At 39.4% G+C, this 17475-nt stretch overlaps 1 pseudogene; it reads right to left on the bottom strand.

Annotated features, from left to right (window-relative positions):
- Window positions 1-12776: 12776 nt before the first annotated feature.
- On the bottom strand, window positions 12777-14386 carry LOC134369238 (surfeit locus protein 2-like; annotated as a pseudogene).
- Window positions 14387-17475: the final 3089 nt, after the last annotated feature.

Genomic DNA, 17475 nt, shown 5'->3' on the forward strand with positions numbered 1-17475 from the left:
AAAGTTTGTTTCTCAAGAAGATAAACAAAATAGCCAAGCATTAGCTTAGCTAACTAAAAAAAGAAAAAGAAAAAAGGAGACATTACAATCAATACCACAGAAATACAAAGAATCATTACCGACTATTATAAAGAACACTATATGCCAACGGATTTGAAAACTCAGAAAAAATGGAGAAATTTTGGACACAGAAACTACCAAGACTGATCCAAGAAGAAACAGAGAATCCGAACAGACCAATAACAAGTAATCAGATTGAAACAGTAATCAGCAGTCTCCCAACAAAGAAAAGCCCAGGACAGGATGGCTTTAGTGCTGAGTTCTACCAAACATTTAAAAAAGAAATTAAAACCAATTCTCTTCAACCTATTCCAAAAAACTGAAACAGAGGCCATTCTCCCAGACACATTCTATGAGGTCAGCATCACCTTGATACCAAAACCAGACAAAGATACAACAGCAAAAAAGAAAACTACAGTTCAATATCTCTGATGAACATAGATGCAAAAATCCTCAACAAAATACTAGCAATCAGAATACAGCAACACATCAAAAAAAATTTTATACCATGATCAAGTGGGATTCATCCCAGGGATGCAAGAATGGGTCAACATAGGAAGGCAATAAATGTGATACAGCACATCAACAATACCAAGGACAAAAACCATATGATTATCTCAATAGATGCAGAAAAAGCATTTGACAAAATTCAACATCCCTTCATGATAAAGACTCTCAGCAAATTAGGTATAGAAGGAAAATATCTCAACACAATAAAAGCCATTTGCAACAACCCGACTGCCAATATCATCCTGTGGGGAAAAACTAAAGGCTTTTCCCAAAACCAGGAACAAGACAAGGTTGCCTGCTCTCACCACTCCTATTTAACATAGTATTGGAAGTACTAGTCAGAGCAATCAGGCAAGAGAAAGAAATTAAGGTCATCCAGATTGGAAAAGATTAAGTCAAACTGCACCTGTTTGCTGATGACATGATCCTATATATAGAAAACCTAAAGACTACCAGAAAACTCTTAGAGCTAATAAACAATTTCAGTAAAGTTGCAGGATACAAAATCAACATGCAAAAATCAGTAGCATTTTAATGCTCCAATAATAAAGTAGAAGAAAAAAAGATCAAGAAAGCAAGCCCATTTACAATAATCACCAAAAAAATAAAATACCTAGTAATCACCTTAACCAAGGAGGTTAAAGATCTCTACAATGAGAACCACAAATCACTGCTGAAAGAAATTAAAGAAGACACAAAAAGATGGAAAGACATACCATACTCTTGGATTAGAAGAATCAACATAGTGAAAACGTCCATACTTCCCATAGCGATCTACAGATTCAATGCAGTCCACATCAAAATACCAGTGACATTCTTCACAGAAATAGAAAAAGCAATCCTAACATTCATATGGAACAAAAAAGACCCTGATTAGCCAAAGCAATCCTGAGCAAAAAAAAAATAAATAAAGCTGGAGTCATTACACTACCTTCAAATTATACCACAAAGATATAGTAACCAAAACACTCAGACCAATGGAACCAAATAGGGAACCTAGAAACCAACCCACACACCTACATCCAACTGATATTTGACAAGAGCGACGGAAGCATAGGTTGAGAAAAGGATTGCCTTTTCAATGAGTGGTGCTGGGAAAATTGGACATCCATATATGGAAGAATGAGACTAGACCTGTACCTCTCGCCATATACCAAAGTCAACTTCAAAATTGAAGACTTAAGAATAAGACTGAAACTATAAAATTATTAAAAGAAAACATAGGGGAAACACCTCAGGAAGTAAGACAGGGTAAAGTCTTTATGAATAAGACCCCCAAAGCACAGGCAACAAAAGGGAAAAAAATGGGATTATATCAAACTTAAAAGTTTCTGCACAGCAAAAGAAACAATTAACAGGGTAGAAAGGAAACGCTACAGAATGGGTAAAGGAGCTGAACAGGCATTTCTCAGAGGAAGATATACCGATGGCCAACAGTTACATGAAAAAATGCTCAGCATCACTAAGCAGGGAAAACAGTAGGGAGGTTCTGTCTACAGATAGAACTGCCACATGATCCCCCAATCCCACTGCTGCGTATATGCCCAAAGGAAGGGGAATCATCATGTCAAAGAGACACCTGCACTCTCATGTTCATCACAGCTCTATTTATAGTAGCTGAGAGTTGGAGCAAACCTAAACGTCTATCAGTGGATGACTGAATACGGAAAATGTGGTATATATACACAATGGGATAGTACTCTTCTATAAAAAGGAATGAAATTCTGCCATTCACAGTGGCATGGATGAACTCACAGAAAATTATGTTAAGTGAAATAAGCCAGGCACAGAAAGAGAAATACTGCATGTTGTCACTCATAAGTGGGACCTAAAAAATAAATAAACAAACAAATAGAAAGGAAGATACAGCAATCACAATAATTTGTTGAACTTTCTAAAGGAGAGAATAGAGCTGGGACCACCAGAGATGGGAAAGGGTCAGTGGGAAGGGGGTTAGGGAGAAATTGGTAATGGGCCACAAAAAATAATGATATTGTGTAATGATAAATGTAGTAATTATCCTGATTTGAAGATCACATATTGCACACAGGTATTGATATTCAGTGCCGTACCCCACAGATATGTAAAATCAATTATGTTTCAATTAAAAATAAACTAATAAAAAATAAAGTTATTACAGTGACAAGTATATATATATATGCTGGAAATCTTTATCAAGGCAATGAGAATGTCTTTATTTTATAGCTGCATAGAATTCTGTTGTGGGGATATATCATTAATTATGTCCACATTGCTGGACATTTGGGTTATTTCAGATCTTCTGCTTCTATAAACAGTGCTATAATGCAGGCAGTAACATGCTTTTTCTGTGAAAGGCCAGATAATAAATATTTTAGGCCTTTTGGGCCAATAGGCAAAATTAAGTGTATTCTGCTGATACTTAGGTAACACAAGAGAAAAAAATTTCACAAAATTTTTTATAGGTGAAATTCAAAACTGTATATATGGATGCTGAAATTTAAATCTTATGTAATTTTCTTGTCAAAATATTATTCTTTTAATTTTTTCCCACCGTTTAAAAATGTAAAAATCATCCTTATCTTACAGCCTGTGTGAAAGCAGCTGCAGACCAGATTTGGCCAGCAGTCCATCATCTTCCAGCACCAGCTTAATAAACTTCCTCTATATGCAGGTCTATCTGTGGAATAGATTCCCAGAAATGGGATTAATTAGTTACAGGATCAATGCATTCGCTGTTTTGGTAGGAATAATAGAAGGGAGGTTGTGCATGCACTCCCACTGGTTGGTTATATTTGAGTATCCATTCCCGGCCAGCCTCACCAACAGAGTAGGTTTTTAAACTTTGGGATTTTTGTCAGTCTGAGAGGTAAAAAATGGTTATCAGTGTAGACTTAATTTCTCTTAATACTAAAAGAGGTTGAACATGTTTTCACATACTTAAGGACCACTTTTATGACTTTTGCCATTTTTTTCTTCTATTTGATTATTGGTCCTTTTCTTCTCAATTTCCAGGAATGCTTTATAAAAAAAAAAAAAAAAAAAATCAGCACTTTCTCTGTGATAGGAGTTACAAGTATATGACTTTGATTTTTGTTTTTTTTTTTTTTTTTTTTTTGGTCGCTGGCCAGTCCAGGGATCCAAACCTGTGGCCTTGGTGTTATAAGGTTGTGCTCTCACCAACTGAGCAACCAGCCAGCCTGCTTATTGTATTATTTATCATACAAAAATTTTGGTTTTTTATATTTATGTAGTTGAAAATATCAATTTTTAAATGCCTTTGATTATTGAATCACGGTTAGAAAGGGTTTCCCACTCAAAAGTTATAAAGGATTTACTCCTTGTTATCTTCCAGGGCTTGTATCATTTAATTTTTTATATTTAAATATAGATTCATTTGCAGTTTATTCTGGCATTGAATAGAATGTATAAATTCAACTTTATCCAGAATTTTACCATGCCTTTTTAAATATATCTGTCTTTTCTTCATTGACTTGAGATGTGTTTATCATGTTCTGAATTCTTAAATGCAAGGGTACTTCAAAAGTTAATGGAAAGATTTGTATTACCTTTTAATTCTATTTTTCCATGAACTTTTTAAAGTACCCTCATATATTTGGGTCTATTTCTGGATTTTTTCCTTTTCCATTGGGGTTATTTATTCATGTGCTAATATCACATTGTTTTAATACTTAGGAATACTTATAGTGTTCTGGTATCTGATGGAGATAGTCTCCCATCATTGCTCTTCTGTTTAGAAGTATTCTGTTTGGGTTGCTATAACAGAATACCACAGACTGGGTGGCTTAGAAGTAACAGAAATTTATATCTCATGTGTCTGGAGGCTGGGAAGTTCAAGATCAAGGCACAGGCAGATTTGGCGTCTGCTGAGGACCTGAATCCTGGTTTATAGATAGTTATCTTCTCTCTGTGTCCTCACATGGTAGAAAGGGCAATGGAGCTCTCTGGGGTCTCCTTTATCAGGTCACTAATCCCATTCATGATAGCTCCACCCTCATGAAATAATCACCTCCCAAAGGTCCCACCTCCTAATACCATCACATTGGAGTTTAGTTTTCAACATATGAATTTTGTGGGAACACATTGAGTCTATGGCAACATTAAATTCAACATTAAATTCAGGTCATCTAATTTACAGTATCTTTCTTTGTCATGTTTAATGACATCTAAATTCTACCTCATGTGATATTAAAAAAAATTTTTTTTATTGAAACATGATTATACATTATTTGTGGGGTAAAGAGTGATTATCAGTATTTGTGTACAATATGTGATGATCAAATCAGGATAGTTGGCATATTCATCATTATAAAATGAAATGTTTTTTGTTGTTGTTGTTTGTTTTGCCACAAAACAAGTCTTAATACATTTAAAAAGACGAAGATCATAGAAAATACGTTCTCTGACCACAACAAGAGAAGGAAATTTAGAAAATTCACAAATGTGTGGAAATTAAACAACACTCATAATTTTTTTTTAAACTTGTTGATACTTTGTGAACTATCATTTGGTCTATCTTGGGAATGTTCCATATGATAATGAGATGAATGTATACTTTTTAGTCTTTGGATGAAATTTTCTGTAGATATTTGCCAGGTCCAATTGGTCTAAAGTATAGCTTAAATCCAGTGTTTCTGTTGATTTGTTGTCTGGATCTGTCCAATGATGAGAGAGGGGTATTCAGGCCCCCCACTATTATCATATTGGGGTCTATATCTTTAGGTCTAAATAGTGTTTGCTTTGTACATCTGGGTGCTCTATTGTTCAGTGCATATATATTTATGATTGTTATGCATTCTTGCTGTATAGATCTCTTTATTTTTGTCTCTTTTTATCATTTTTGGTTTAAAGTCTATTATATCTGACATAATCTTGCTCATTTTTGTTTTCCATTCGCATGGTAAATCCTTTTCCACCCCTTCACTATTGATCTGTGTGCATCTTTACATGTGAGGTGAGTCTCTTGAAGACAGCATATAGTTGGGTCTAGCTTTTTGATACAATCTGATCTGTTGGTCTGTGTCTCTTGAGTGGGGAATTTAGTTTATTTACATTTGGGGTTGTTATTGTCTTACCCCTGACATTTTATCACTTTTTGTTTAGACATTTTGAAAATGTTTTGTTCCTTTCTTCCCCATTTACTATTCATCTTCAAAGTTTTGTTTGTTTTTGAGGTGGTAAGATCATTTCCTTTTTCCCCCTCATTTGCATTGTGTCTTACCAGTGAGTTTTGTTCTTTCTTGTGTATTCATGGTACTGATTATTGTATTTTGGATTGCAGGGCTCCCTTAAGGAATCTTTTCAGGGCTGATCATGTGGTGATGAATTCCCACAATTTTTGTTTATCTGGGAAATACACTATTTCTCCCTCATTTCTGAAGGATATCCTTGCTAGGCATAGTATTTTTGGCTGGTAGTAGTTTTTTTTTTTCTTTTTCTTTCAGTATTTTGAATATGTCATCCCATTTTCTTCTCTCCTGTAGAGTTTCAGCTAAACAGTCTGCTGTAAGTCTGATGAGGGCTCCTTTACAAGTGACCTGACATTTTTCTCTTGCTTCTTTTAAGATTTTCTCTTTGTCTTTGAGCTTTGCCATTTTGACTATAATGTGTCTTGGAAAGGATCATTTTGGATTGAATCAGTTTGGGGATCTTTGGGCTTCTTGGATCTGTAGACCTGTGTCTGTCCCTATACCTGGGAAGTTTTCCATTGTCATTTCATTGAATAAATTTTCAGTGCCTTTACCTTTCTCCTCCTCTTCTGGAAAACCCATGATTTGAATGTTTGTGTGTTTAAGGTTGTCTGCTAGCTCTCTTAGATTTTCTTCATTTTTAAAAAGTCTTTTTTTCCTTTTTGTCTGCCTGAGTTATTTCAAAAAGACTGTCTTCAAAATCAGAAATACATTCTTTTGTTTGTTTTAGCTTGGCTTTTTAAGCTATCAGTTGTGCTTTTTATTTCATTGATTTTTTCAGTTCCATGAGTTCTGCTACATTATTTTTTAAGGTGTTGATCTCTTTGAAAATTTCTTCCTTCATATCCTGGATTTCTTCTCTTGTTTCATTAAGTTGTCTGAGTCTTCTTGTATCTCAGTTAGTTTCCTTAACATTGTTGCTTGGAATTCCTTTTTAGTCACTTCACGGGTTTTTTACTATATAGGGTCTGGTGTTTGAGAAGTACTATATTCTCTTGGTGGTGTCATATTTTCTTGGGTTGTTGTGTTTCTAGTATCTCTATGTTGATGTCTGGTCATCTGGTAGAGCAGTTGCTTCTTCTATTACTCTGGAGTGAATTTTGAGGAGAGAGACGTCCTCTTCTTTTTCTGGCCTCTGCTGGTGACTTTCTTTGTGTCAATGTAGTCAAGTCCCTGGTGGGCTGCCTGCAAAGTGGATGTGTCTACTGCTGTGGCATCAAGACTTTTTTGTTGTTGTTGTTGCAGCTCTGGCTGTGGTGGTGGCTGTGGGTGGCCACCAGCATGTAAATGGTGTTTTTGCTGTACTCTCTTGCCTGCTTCTGGGTGGAGAGAGTGGGCTGCCCTCAGCTCCTGCCTTGGACTCAGGGCATTGCTCTCTTGCCTCCCCATGTGGTATTAAGCCAGGAACTCTTTTCTTTACATTTGAATTTTCCAGAAATACGGTTTTTTTTAATTGAGGTTATAAAATTAACCATTTTAAAGTGAACAATTCAGTAATATTTAGTATACAATTCACAATGCTATGAATCCACCACTTCTAGCTCCAAAACATTTTCAACACTCTAGTAGGAAACCCTGTGCACATTTAGCAGTTACTCACAATTTCCCTCTCCCTCCAGTATGAATAAATTTGTTTTCTGTCTCAAAGGGTTTTCCTATTCTGGATATTTTATATAAATGGAATCGTATGTATCTGCTTTGTTTCACTTAGCATAATGTTTTTAAGGTATGTCTACATTGTAGTATATATCAATACTTCACTTTTTTTAATGACTGTATAATATTACATTGTATGTATACATCATGTTATTTATCTCTTGATTTATTGATGGACATTTTGGGTTATTTCCACCTTTAGGCCATTGTGAATAATGCTGATATGAACATGTATGCCAATGTATTTGTTTAAGTACCTATTTTTCAATGCTTTGGGATATATAAGTAGAAGTGGAATTTCTAGATCATATGATAAACCTATGTTTACCTTTTGAGGAAGCACCAAAGTGTTTTCTACAGTGCTCAAACCATTTTACATTCCCACTGCAATGTACAAGAGTCCCAATTTCTCCACATTCTCACTAACACTTATTTTCTTTTTAAAGAAAAATTATAACCATTGTGATTTTGATTTGCATTTCGCTGATGACTAATAAAATATAGTATTTTTTAGTGTGCTCATTGGCTATTTCTGTATCTTCTCTAGAGAAATGTCTATTCGAGTCATTTTGCTATTTTCTAATTCAGTTATGTGCCTTTTTATGTTGAATTATAAGAGTTCTCTATATATACTGGATACTAGATCTTTATAGGCTTTATTATTTGCCAAGATTTTCTCCCATTCTGTAACTTGTTTTAACACTTTCCTGATAATGTCCTTTGATGCACAAAAGCTTTTAAATTTCATCAAGTTCATTTTATGTATTTTTTCTTTTGTTGTTCTTGTTTTTCGTGTCATATTTAAAAATACATTGCCAAATCAAAGGTCATGAAAATTTGATCCCATGTTTTCTGGTAAGATTTTTAATGTTTATTTTCTCTTATATTAAGTTATTGATTCATTTTGAGTTAATTCTTATATAAAGTGTGTTAGAGAACCACATTTATTCTTTTGAATGTGATATCCAGTTGCCCCAACCCTATTTGTTGAAGAGACTATTCTTCCCCTATTGAACAGTCTTGACATTCTTATACAAAACCAATTGGCCACAGATGGGTTAATTTCTGTACTTTCAATTGTATTCCATTGATCTATGCTCATATGTCTCTCCTTGTGCCAGTACCACACTCTCTGGATTACTATTGCTTTGTAGTAAGGCTTGAAAGTAGGAAGTGTGAGTCCTCCAACTTTGTTCTTCTCTTTCAGGATTGTTTTGGCTGTCTGCAACCTCTTGTAATTCCATATGAGTTTGAGGACCAGCTTTTCCAAATCTGCAAAAAAGCCAATGGAATTTTTATAGGTATTACATTGAACCTGTAGATTTCTTTGGGTAGTATTGCAATCTTAACAGCACTGTATTAAGCTTTCCATTCCATGAACACAGGTGTCTTTCCATTTATTTAGGTCTTCTTTCTTTCGGCAATGTTTTGTAGTTTTAAGTATATAAATCTTTCACTTCCTTGGATAAATTTATTCCTAGATGTTTATTCTTTTTGATGCTGTTGAAATTAAATTATTTCCTTAATTTCCTTTACAGATTATTTATTGCTTTATATAAAAATACATCTGATTTTTTGCATATTGATTTTGTATTCTGCAATTTTGCTAAATTTATTTGTCTATTGGCTCTCGTAGTTATTCTTGTGGATTATTTGGGACTTTCTATATAAATATATATAATAGGATCATGTCGTCTGTGACTAGAGATAGTTTTACTTCTTCCTTTCCAATTTAGAGGATTTTTATTTCTTTTTCTTACTTAATTGCTCTGGCTAGAAATTCCAGCATAATGTTAATAGCAGTGGTGAAAGCTGATATTCCATTGCCAAACCCAAAGTCTTGTTTCTCCTTCTCCTTCTTTTTTTTTTTTTTTTTTTTTTTGGTGGCTGGCCAGTACTAGGATCTGAACCCTTGACCTTGGTATTACAGGACAGTGCTCTAACCATCTGAGCTAACTGGCCAGCCCTACCAGGGTCTTGTTTCTGATCTTAGGGAGAAAGCTTTTATTTAGTATGATCTTAGCTGTGGGCTTTTCATAAGCTCCCATCATCATGTTGAGGAATTTAATTCTACTCCTAGTTTTCTGAGGGTTTTTTTTTTTTCCCTGTAGTTCTATTAATGTGGTGTATTACAATGATTGATTTTCTTGTGTTGAACCACCCTTGCATTCCTGAAATAAGTCCATTCAGTCATGGCATATAATCCTTTTAATTACACTGCTGAATTTGGTTTGCTAGTATTTTGTTCAGGGTGTTAGTATCTATACTTGTAAGTTCTATTATGGTGTCTTTGTCTATGGTATCAGTGAAGTATTGGCCTCATGGAATGAGTTAGGGAGTTTTCCCTCCTCTTCTACTTCTTGGAAGAGTTTGAGAAAGATTGGTGTTAGTTCTTCAAATGTTTGATAAAACTCACCAGTGACACTATATGTGGAAAGTTTTCAACCATTATTTCTTCAAATATTCATTTGCTTCTCTCTTTCTCTCTCCCTCCTCTCCTGGAATTCTCATTATGCATATGTTGGTACAATTGATGATGTCCCACAGGTCTCTTAGGCTCTGTTTATTTTTCTTCAACCTTTTTTTCTTGCGCCTGAGAAATTTTTTCAAATTTTCTGATTCTTTCTTCTGTCTGCTCCTATCTTCTATTGAAGCCATCTAGTGAATTTTTCAGTTCAGTTATTGTGCTTTTCAGTTCCAGAACTTCCTTTTGATTTATTTTATAATTTCCCTCTCTTGATAGCCTCTACTTGTTCATACACAGTTCTCCTAGTTTCCATTAGCTTTTTGTCCATGGTTTCCTGTATCTCTTTGAGTATATTTAAGACAGTTGATCTAAAGTATTTGTCTAGGAAGTTCAATGTCTGTGCTTCCTCAGGGAAAGATTCTGTTCATTTCTTTTATGAACAGGCTCACTTTTTTTCCTTTGTGGAGTAGATTGAATTATGTTCCCCCAAAACTCACTGAAGCTTGATTTGTGTCCCCCAAGTTTTATGTATTAGAAACTTGGCTCCCACTGTGACTGTTAAAGAGGGTGGGAAATCTTATTGTAGTAGTTGAAAGGTGGGGCCTTGAAGAAGTGATTAGATTGTAGGATGATACCATAATGAATGGATTAATAAAGGAGTTCAGGGCTATGGTTTGGAGGGCGTTAAAAGGCCTAGGAGGAGGTTAGTCTCTCTCTTGCTCTCTCTGCTCCACCATTTACGCAATGTGATACTCTGCCGTCACTGAAGTCACCACCAAAGAAAGCCTTCATCAGATGTGTTCCCTGGACTTTGGACTTCCTAGCCTCAGAAACTGTAAGCAATAAACTTTGTTTACTTTATAAATACCCAGTTCCATGTACTTTGTTGTAAGCAACAGAAATGGCTTTGTCTTTTTGCATGCTTTGTCTTTTTTTTTTTCAAACTAGATATTTTGCATATTATAATGTGGTAACTCAGGAAATCAAATTCTTCCCCCTCCCCAGGGTTTCTTTCTTTTTTTTTTCTTTTTCTTGCTGCAAGCTGTAGCTGTTTGTATATTTAGTAACCTTTCTAAAATATTTTTGTAAAATCTGTATTCTTCCACATGTGTGGTCTCCGAAGTCTCTGTTTCTTTATTTTGTGTATAGCTAGAGTTTTGACAGAGGTTTCCTTGAATGCCAGGATCCTTCTCACCACTCCAAAAAAACCCAAAGTGACAGAGAGAGGAGGAGTAGGAGAAGAAGAAGAGGGAGAAAGGAAGAGAAGAGAAAAAAGAAAATTAAAAAATCCAACTCTCTCCCACTCTTTGCAGATTGGCCGTGTGTTGGAGTACTTCCTCAGTGTTTGACCAGGCCATTTACAACTCTGCCTTAGCCTTCCCTTCCTCCTTGCACTGAGCCTAGAGAGATCATCCAGAAGTGAAAGTGTAGGGTCTTCTCAGGTCTTTTCTGAGTACGTGTCCTGTCTTGGGCATACAGGTGGCCTTCTAAATTCTCCAGTATGCAAGGAAGGACCCTTTTGAAGGCCCCAGTTTCCCAGAGAAACTCTTGCCTCGGCTTTTCCACCCAGGTTTCTGTCATGTATTATATGCCACAACCATAATCTTTTACCCCAGGTGGCTGTAGGTAGATTCACCTTACACTATTTTCTTCTTCTTTTTTTAAAAACTCCTACCCTCTATAATATTTTCAAGGTATTTCAGCCAATTTTCTGCCCTGAGTGTGTTCCAAGTTAGGTAAAACGAAAACAAGCACCTTGTGTCAGTCCTTCAGATAACCCCCAACAGGTTAGAATAGACAAACACACATCTTTGCAAATAACGTCTGCTCTACTCCCTCCAGAACTAGATACCAGAGTCTCACACTGGGAACATGTACAATTCTTCAAGAACATCACTGAGCCCTGAAAGTGGGTGGGACAAGGGAAAATAAAAACAACACAAAGCTTTCCTACCATTTTTAGGTTGCCTTTTTCTTGGTACAGTAATTGCTTGTTGTTGTATGCTTGAATTCTAACAAAGTTGATTCTGAAAGTTTTTGCTTGATTTTTTGATGTTTTTGTGCAGGAATGGGGTCTTGGAGTTCCCTACTTACCCATTTTTGCTGACATCTGGCAGATATACTTTTGCCCATTGTTTTATTTATAATCTTTCTGATTCACATTGTTTTGGGTGTGTCTCTTGATATAACATATAGTGAGATATTGTTTTTAGTAAGTCATTTAAACCAACTTACATTTTTTGATATGAGAGAGATGTTTTGTCTCAGTCCTTTTATAGTATTTTATGTTTAATGTCTATATTAGTGTTTATATGTGTGTATGCATATTTGTCCATGTGTTTATTTCATTATGTGGTCTGTTTTCTTTGTTCATTTTTGTTGTTGTTGTCATCCTCGTATTTAAGAAGTTTTCTAATTTTTTGTTGTTTTTCGTGGTTCCCTTTGCATTTCTGTCTTTTCTCTCTCTCTTTTTTGGCAAAACAGTTTCTGAAAAGTTTTTTGCTTTATGTGGGAAACAGGTATGAATCTCATTTTATGCTGTATCTTGTATCTTAGTTGTGTTGAAAATATTATGATTTTTGGAAACACATCAAAATAAACAATGGCATTTGTTGTATGCAGGGTGCTCCTATGGTGCTGTCCAGCCTAGGCTTTCCTCAGGATGCTGCAGTGAGCTCAGTCGTTCCTTTAGGCTTTGCTGAAGACCACTTAGAAGCCACCTCCAGAGAGAGCTCTTCTCTCGGAGTCCCTACTGCTTCCTGGATGTGGGGGACAGGACCCTGCTGTCGGAACAGACCAGCTCAGCCCTGCCTTAGGGGGTAGCAAATGTCATGAGACAAGGATGCGTGGGTGGAGAAAACACTGGGGACCCCTCACAGTTCAGAGGACACTTGTCAGCCTGAAGAAGAACAGAGGGGGAAACAGTTGAAGGCTTGCTTGAAGGTTCTCATGATGTGCTTTCTTGGCAATCTTTTATTAACCTGACTGAAAGGGTTGAAACTCCTAGGTTTGCAGTGATGACTCCTGAACTTCTTTTTCAAGGAGCGCACTTGCTTCTTCCCAAGCTTACGGACCAGCTCCTGGTCCACTTCCATCTCCTTTCTGTCCCCTGAACCCTTCTCTCTTGGCTTCTCCTCTTTGTCCATCAAAAAACCATCATTGCTGTCCCCGTTCTCAGTCCCTCCGAGCTCCATTAGGTGAGTAGCTCGGTGGGTACAGGCCTGTCATGCTGTCGTCGCTCGGGGCTCCGTCCTCCTCGCTGGATGGGGCTCCCGGGAGGCTTCTCTGGGGCGAGGCGGAGGTGGCTGTCCGTCGGGTCTTCCCTCCTCCTCCGGGCGGCAGGCAGGCAGGGCGACTCCACGCCTCGCTCGTGACATTCACGCCTCGGCAGAGCCCTGGGGCGCCGCCCGCCCTGGGTACGCCTCCGCACGTGCTCTGGGGACTGGCTGACGGGCCGCAGGGTGCTGCGTTGGCAGAACAGCTGCTGCTGTTTCTTGTCCTTGATGCTGGGCACGACGTGTGGCTCGAACTCGGTGTCGTCAAGGTCAGGGCGCTCGGGCCAGCGCTGGTACTTCTTGCCGCGGGTGTAGACCGGAGCCCGGGCCGGCGGCGGGGACAGCGCGGGGCCGTCAGCGCGCGGCAGCCGCGGGCTCGGGACACGCCGGGGAGGCCGCACCGGGAGCCGCGGCCTCTGTCTTTACGGAACGTCGGAATGTCCTCAGTTCCTTCTTTCTTTAAGCAGCCGTGTGTTGCTTCTCACCGTGAGAAGCAATCCAATCAGCCTGTGTCACCGTTGCCCTAGTGCGTCTCTCTTCTCCACCACCCAGTCTTAGTCAATAATAATTTTCCTTGTTTTTACCTTTGTGTAATAAAGATCCTGAAGCTTGTATCAGCACATAATGATATCCTTTGATTCCCAGCTAATTCACATGAGGCTATGGCTGAGCTTATTTTACTTCCCACTTTCTCTTCCGTTTTTGTTAGTTTCATTATTTCTGCATTGGCAGAGCATACAACATTAACCTCTTACTCCCACCTTTGTTTTAATGACTATCATTTTAATAGTTCTTAATATCTAGTTGATTAAAGATAACATTTTCTAAGTAACCTGGATTATTCTCGAAACTTCTCTTTCCATATGAATTTTGGAACTGGTGTCTTTGGTTCCAAGAAAAATTCTGTAGGCAATTTGCTTGGAATGGTACTGAATCTTGGGTAAATTGAATGAGATTTACCCATAAATATTTTTGCATATTTGTTGTTGTCTTATTTCTAGGCATGGTTTTTGTTGCTATCATAAATTACTTGGAAACAATGGTTTCTTAATGAATCTATTGCTCGTCTTTTCCATGACACCAATGGACACCCTGGCCTCTGCTTCCTCCCCTTGCTCTTCTTTACACTTGCCTCCAAGTGGGTGCCTGTCCTCCCCTGTCTCCCCAGTGCACCTCAACACAACCGAATGGCCATGGACGTCATTTGTCTTGTCGTAGTGATCATCCATCCTGTCAGTACTGGCCAATGACCATGCTAGACAATCCCTCATCTGGGCCAAAGTTATATAGGGTCAGGATATGAGACAATCTGGAGGTAGAACTTCCAGTGTGTGGCAAGTGAGGAAACGTGGATAGCCAAGAAGAAAAAGGCACCATGATCTTCCTCTTCCTTCAGGCTCTGAGGGTTGTGTGCCATGGACCTTTGGCTTTCAACTTCATGCTGTCAGGGAAAGCGCGGCACAAACTTGGAAGTGAACATGTCTCCTGCAATCTCCTGTCTGTCCTGCACTGCTCCCTCCTCTCCCCCAATTCTGTGTCTATAGTCCAGCCATCCCCTGAGTTCCCCAGCTGCACGTGGCCTTCTAACAATGAGCTTCTGTCCTGGACACACCGTAGATACCCCAGGAATGCTGTGTGAATAAGTCAGTGAGAGCTGTTGCATCTGCTACTGGGTTTGTCATCTCTGGAGCAGATCAGGATGGTAACATCATGCCCCAAACATATTTGGCACGAGTGTGGCTAACAATTCCACACACTGCTGCTGAATGCATTGAGCCCATCGTGAGCCAGGCCCTCTCTTGCCTCTGGGCCTTGGTGTATGCAGATCCCTCAGCTAGAAGCACTGTCCTCTGCCTTCAGCCTCCTCTGGGGTACTAACATCTGCCCTCCTCAAGAGGCCTCCTCTGACCTTTGGGCAAGGCTGCATTCTCTTCACTTCCCCTCTCAACACTTTCGCTTTCATTCATTACACAATGACCTCATCTGCCTCTAAGCTCCTTGAGGGCAGGACGCCAGCGCTTGGCACAAAATCAGACCCGTTGGACTGAATGAAATGAATTGCCTCTACCAACGGGAAGGAGAAAGTTTCTCAAGACAGACCCTCTTCTGGGTTACAATGAAGGGTTCTTTTTCCCCATCACTAGGGCGTCTTATACCCAGCTTACTAGTGGATGTGATCTAGGATCTCAGACACAGAGGCTACTACTCCCCACTCCCCTGACAAAAGTGTGTAGGTGCAGATAGCTGATGCTCTGGTCCCTTATCCTCTGGTGCTCTGCCTGGTCACCCTTCCATGCTTGGCACCCCCCAGCCCCCTGCCCAGCCTCAGGGTTTCCATTAGTGAGCCTGGTGGCAGCTCTGCCTCTGTCCTTGGCACAGGAGCCTTGGCCCCTCATGCCCCCACCCTCCACTAGCTGAGAAGCTTTTCTGCAGTGGACACAGGGCCAGGGCTCCTGGCTCCTATGCCAAGAAACCTCTTAAACTAATTTGTAACCACAATGGCCAAAAAGTCTAACCTTGAGGATGTCTGTGGATCACACACACTTCCCAGGGCTGGCAGCCACACAGAACAGGCAGGGGAGAGGGCTGCTTGGGAGCAGGTGTTCAGTGAGGTAGGCACTAGGCTGTCAGAATTCCTCCACCCGGTCCCTCCCTGCAGCCCTCTTTGCCGTTTCTTGTCTCTGCCATGGAGTGGTCAGTCTGGGCAGGGCAGAGGAGCTGGTGGTCTCAGGCAGGCTTCTTCATGGACTGCAGCAGCCTGGAAATGTTACAAACTGCTTCTGGGCCTCGTGGCTGTTGCTGGGTTGCAGGAACTGAGGTAGATTTTTCTCTCAAGAAATTGCTTGAGCATGACCTTCTTTTTCAGCTTTTGTCAACATCTCCTGCCTAGCCCATCACTTTCTTCCAGGTCCTGATGAACATGTGCCAAACCCCAATGAAAAGAATGTCATCTTCCAGCAAGAACACATGGACTGTGTTCTGCTTTGTCAGCACCCAAATCTCAGACCAGATCAAAATTTTAAAAAGCCCATGTTTTTTATTGTTGTTTAAGGATTTTACTTTCAATCACTGTTAAGTATACAGGCCAGCACTGTCCAGTAAAAAGATAATGCAGGCCACATATGTAATTTTAAATTTTCTAGTAGTCACATTTTAAAAATGTAAAATGACACAGGTGAAATTGATTTTAAGAATACATTTTATAAAACCAAATATATCCAATATATTGTTTGATTTATAACATATCATCATAAAAATAATGACATATTTTACTCTCTTATGAAGTATGTTTAATGGAAGAATATTTTATACTGCTTCCACTTTTAAGTTTATATTTTTATTTATAAAAACTAAATAAAAATGTAAAATTCAGTTTCTCAGCTCAACAGCCTCCTGTAACTGGGGGCTACTGTGCTGGACGGCACAGGTGCATACAGTTAGTAACAAAGTGGTAAGGTCAGCTGAGTAGTCAGGCTTTCAGAATCTTGCTTCAGCATCCCTGTATAGTAACTGTGTCTTTTGTTTTCCTTAAGGAAACCTAACCCTGGAGGGACTGCCCCTGCCAGAGCTAGTCAGTTCCCAGGGAGAGTAAACAACTTCCTATAAGCACAATGTGCCTTTCAAATGCAAAGCCACCAATCCAGAGCCCACTCCCCAACCACCTCCATCCCTGGACTCTCACACTCCAGGCCACTATCCACCTGCCCTAATCGCCCCAGACAACTACAGTTGCTGAAATGACTCCAACTAGCCGATCCTAAGCCTGCCTACCCTGCCTCGCCTGTTGCATCCCATGGAAACGGCAGCGAAGACTCTTGCCCACGTTTCCCCTCATTCCCTCTGCCGCCTGACCCTGGTGCTTCCCCAAGTGCCCTGCATGGCATGGCATGTGTTTCGGTTTCTAGGGACCTGTGAGTATGAAAATGTCTTCCTTCAGGATGGCCATTTCTGTGTCTGTGTGTTTTACCATACCTGATTAAAATAAATCCCAGGTACCCTTAAAACACCCTTTTCTGGGGCTCGTCTTCCTTTTCATCTGCACCCCGCCCCCAGCCCTGGCATTCTCCTTCCCGTCTCTTCTTTGCTCTGAGGATGGAGCTCTTGTTGGTCTAAGCTTGTTTCCTGAGCAGGGCTACCATGTACAGTTGTGCAGGTTGTTCACAGGCCGATATCCAGCCCACGCTTTACTGGCCAGAGAAGGCCCCTTCTTCCGTGGGCTGGCAAGACTGTTCCTGAGATTGTCCTCACCATCCCACCTCCCTAAGTCCAGCCCATCAAGTAGCCCCTCCAGATTCATTTGCAGACCTCGTGCCTCTGA

Source organism: Cynocephalus volans, chromosome 1, assembly GCF_027409185.1.
Source record: "Cynocephalus volans isolate mCynVol1 chromosome 1, mCynVol1.pri, whole genome shotgun sequence".
NCBI lineage: Eukaryota > Metazoa > Chordata > Mammalia > Dermoptera > Cynocephalidae > Cynocephalus > Cynocephalus volans.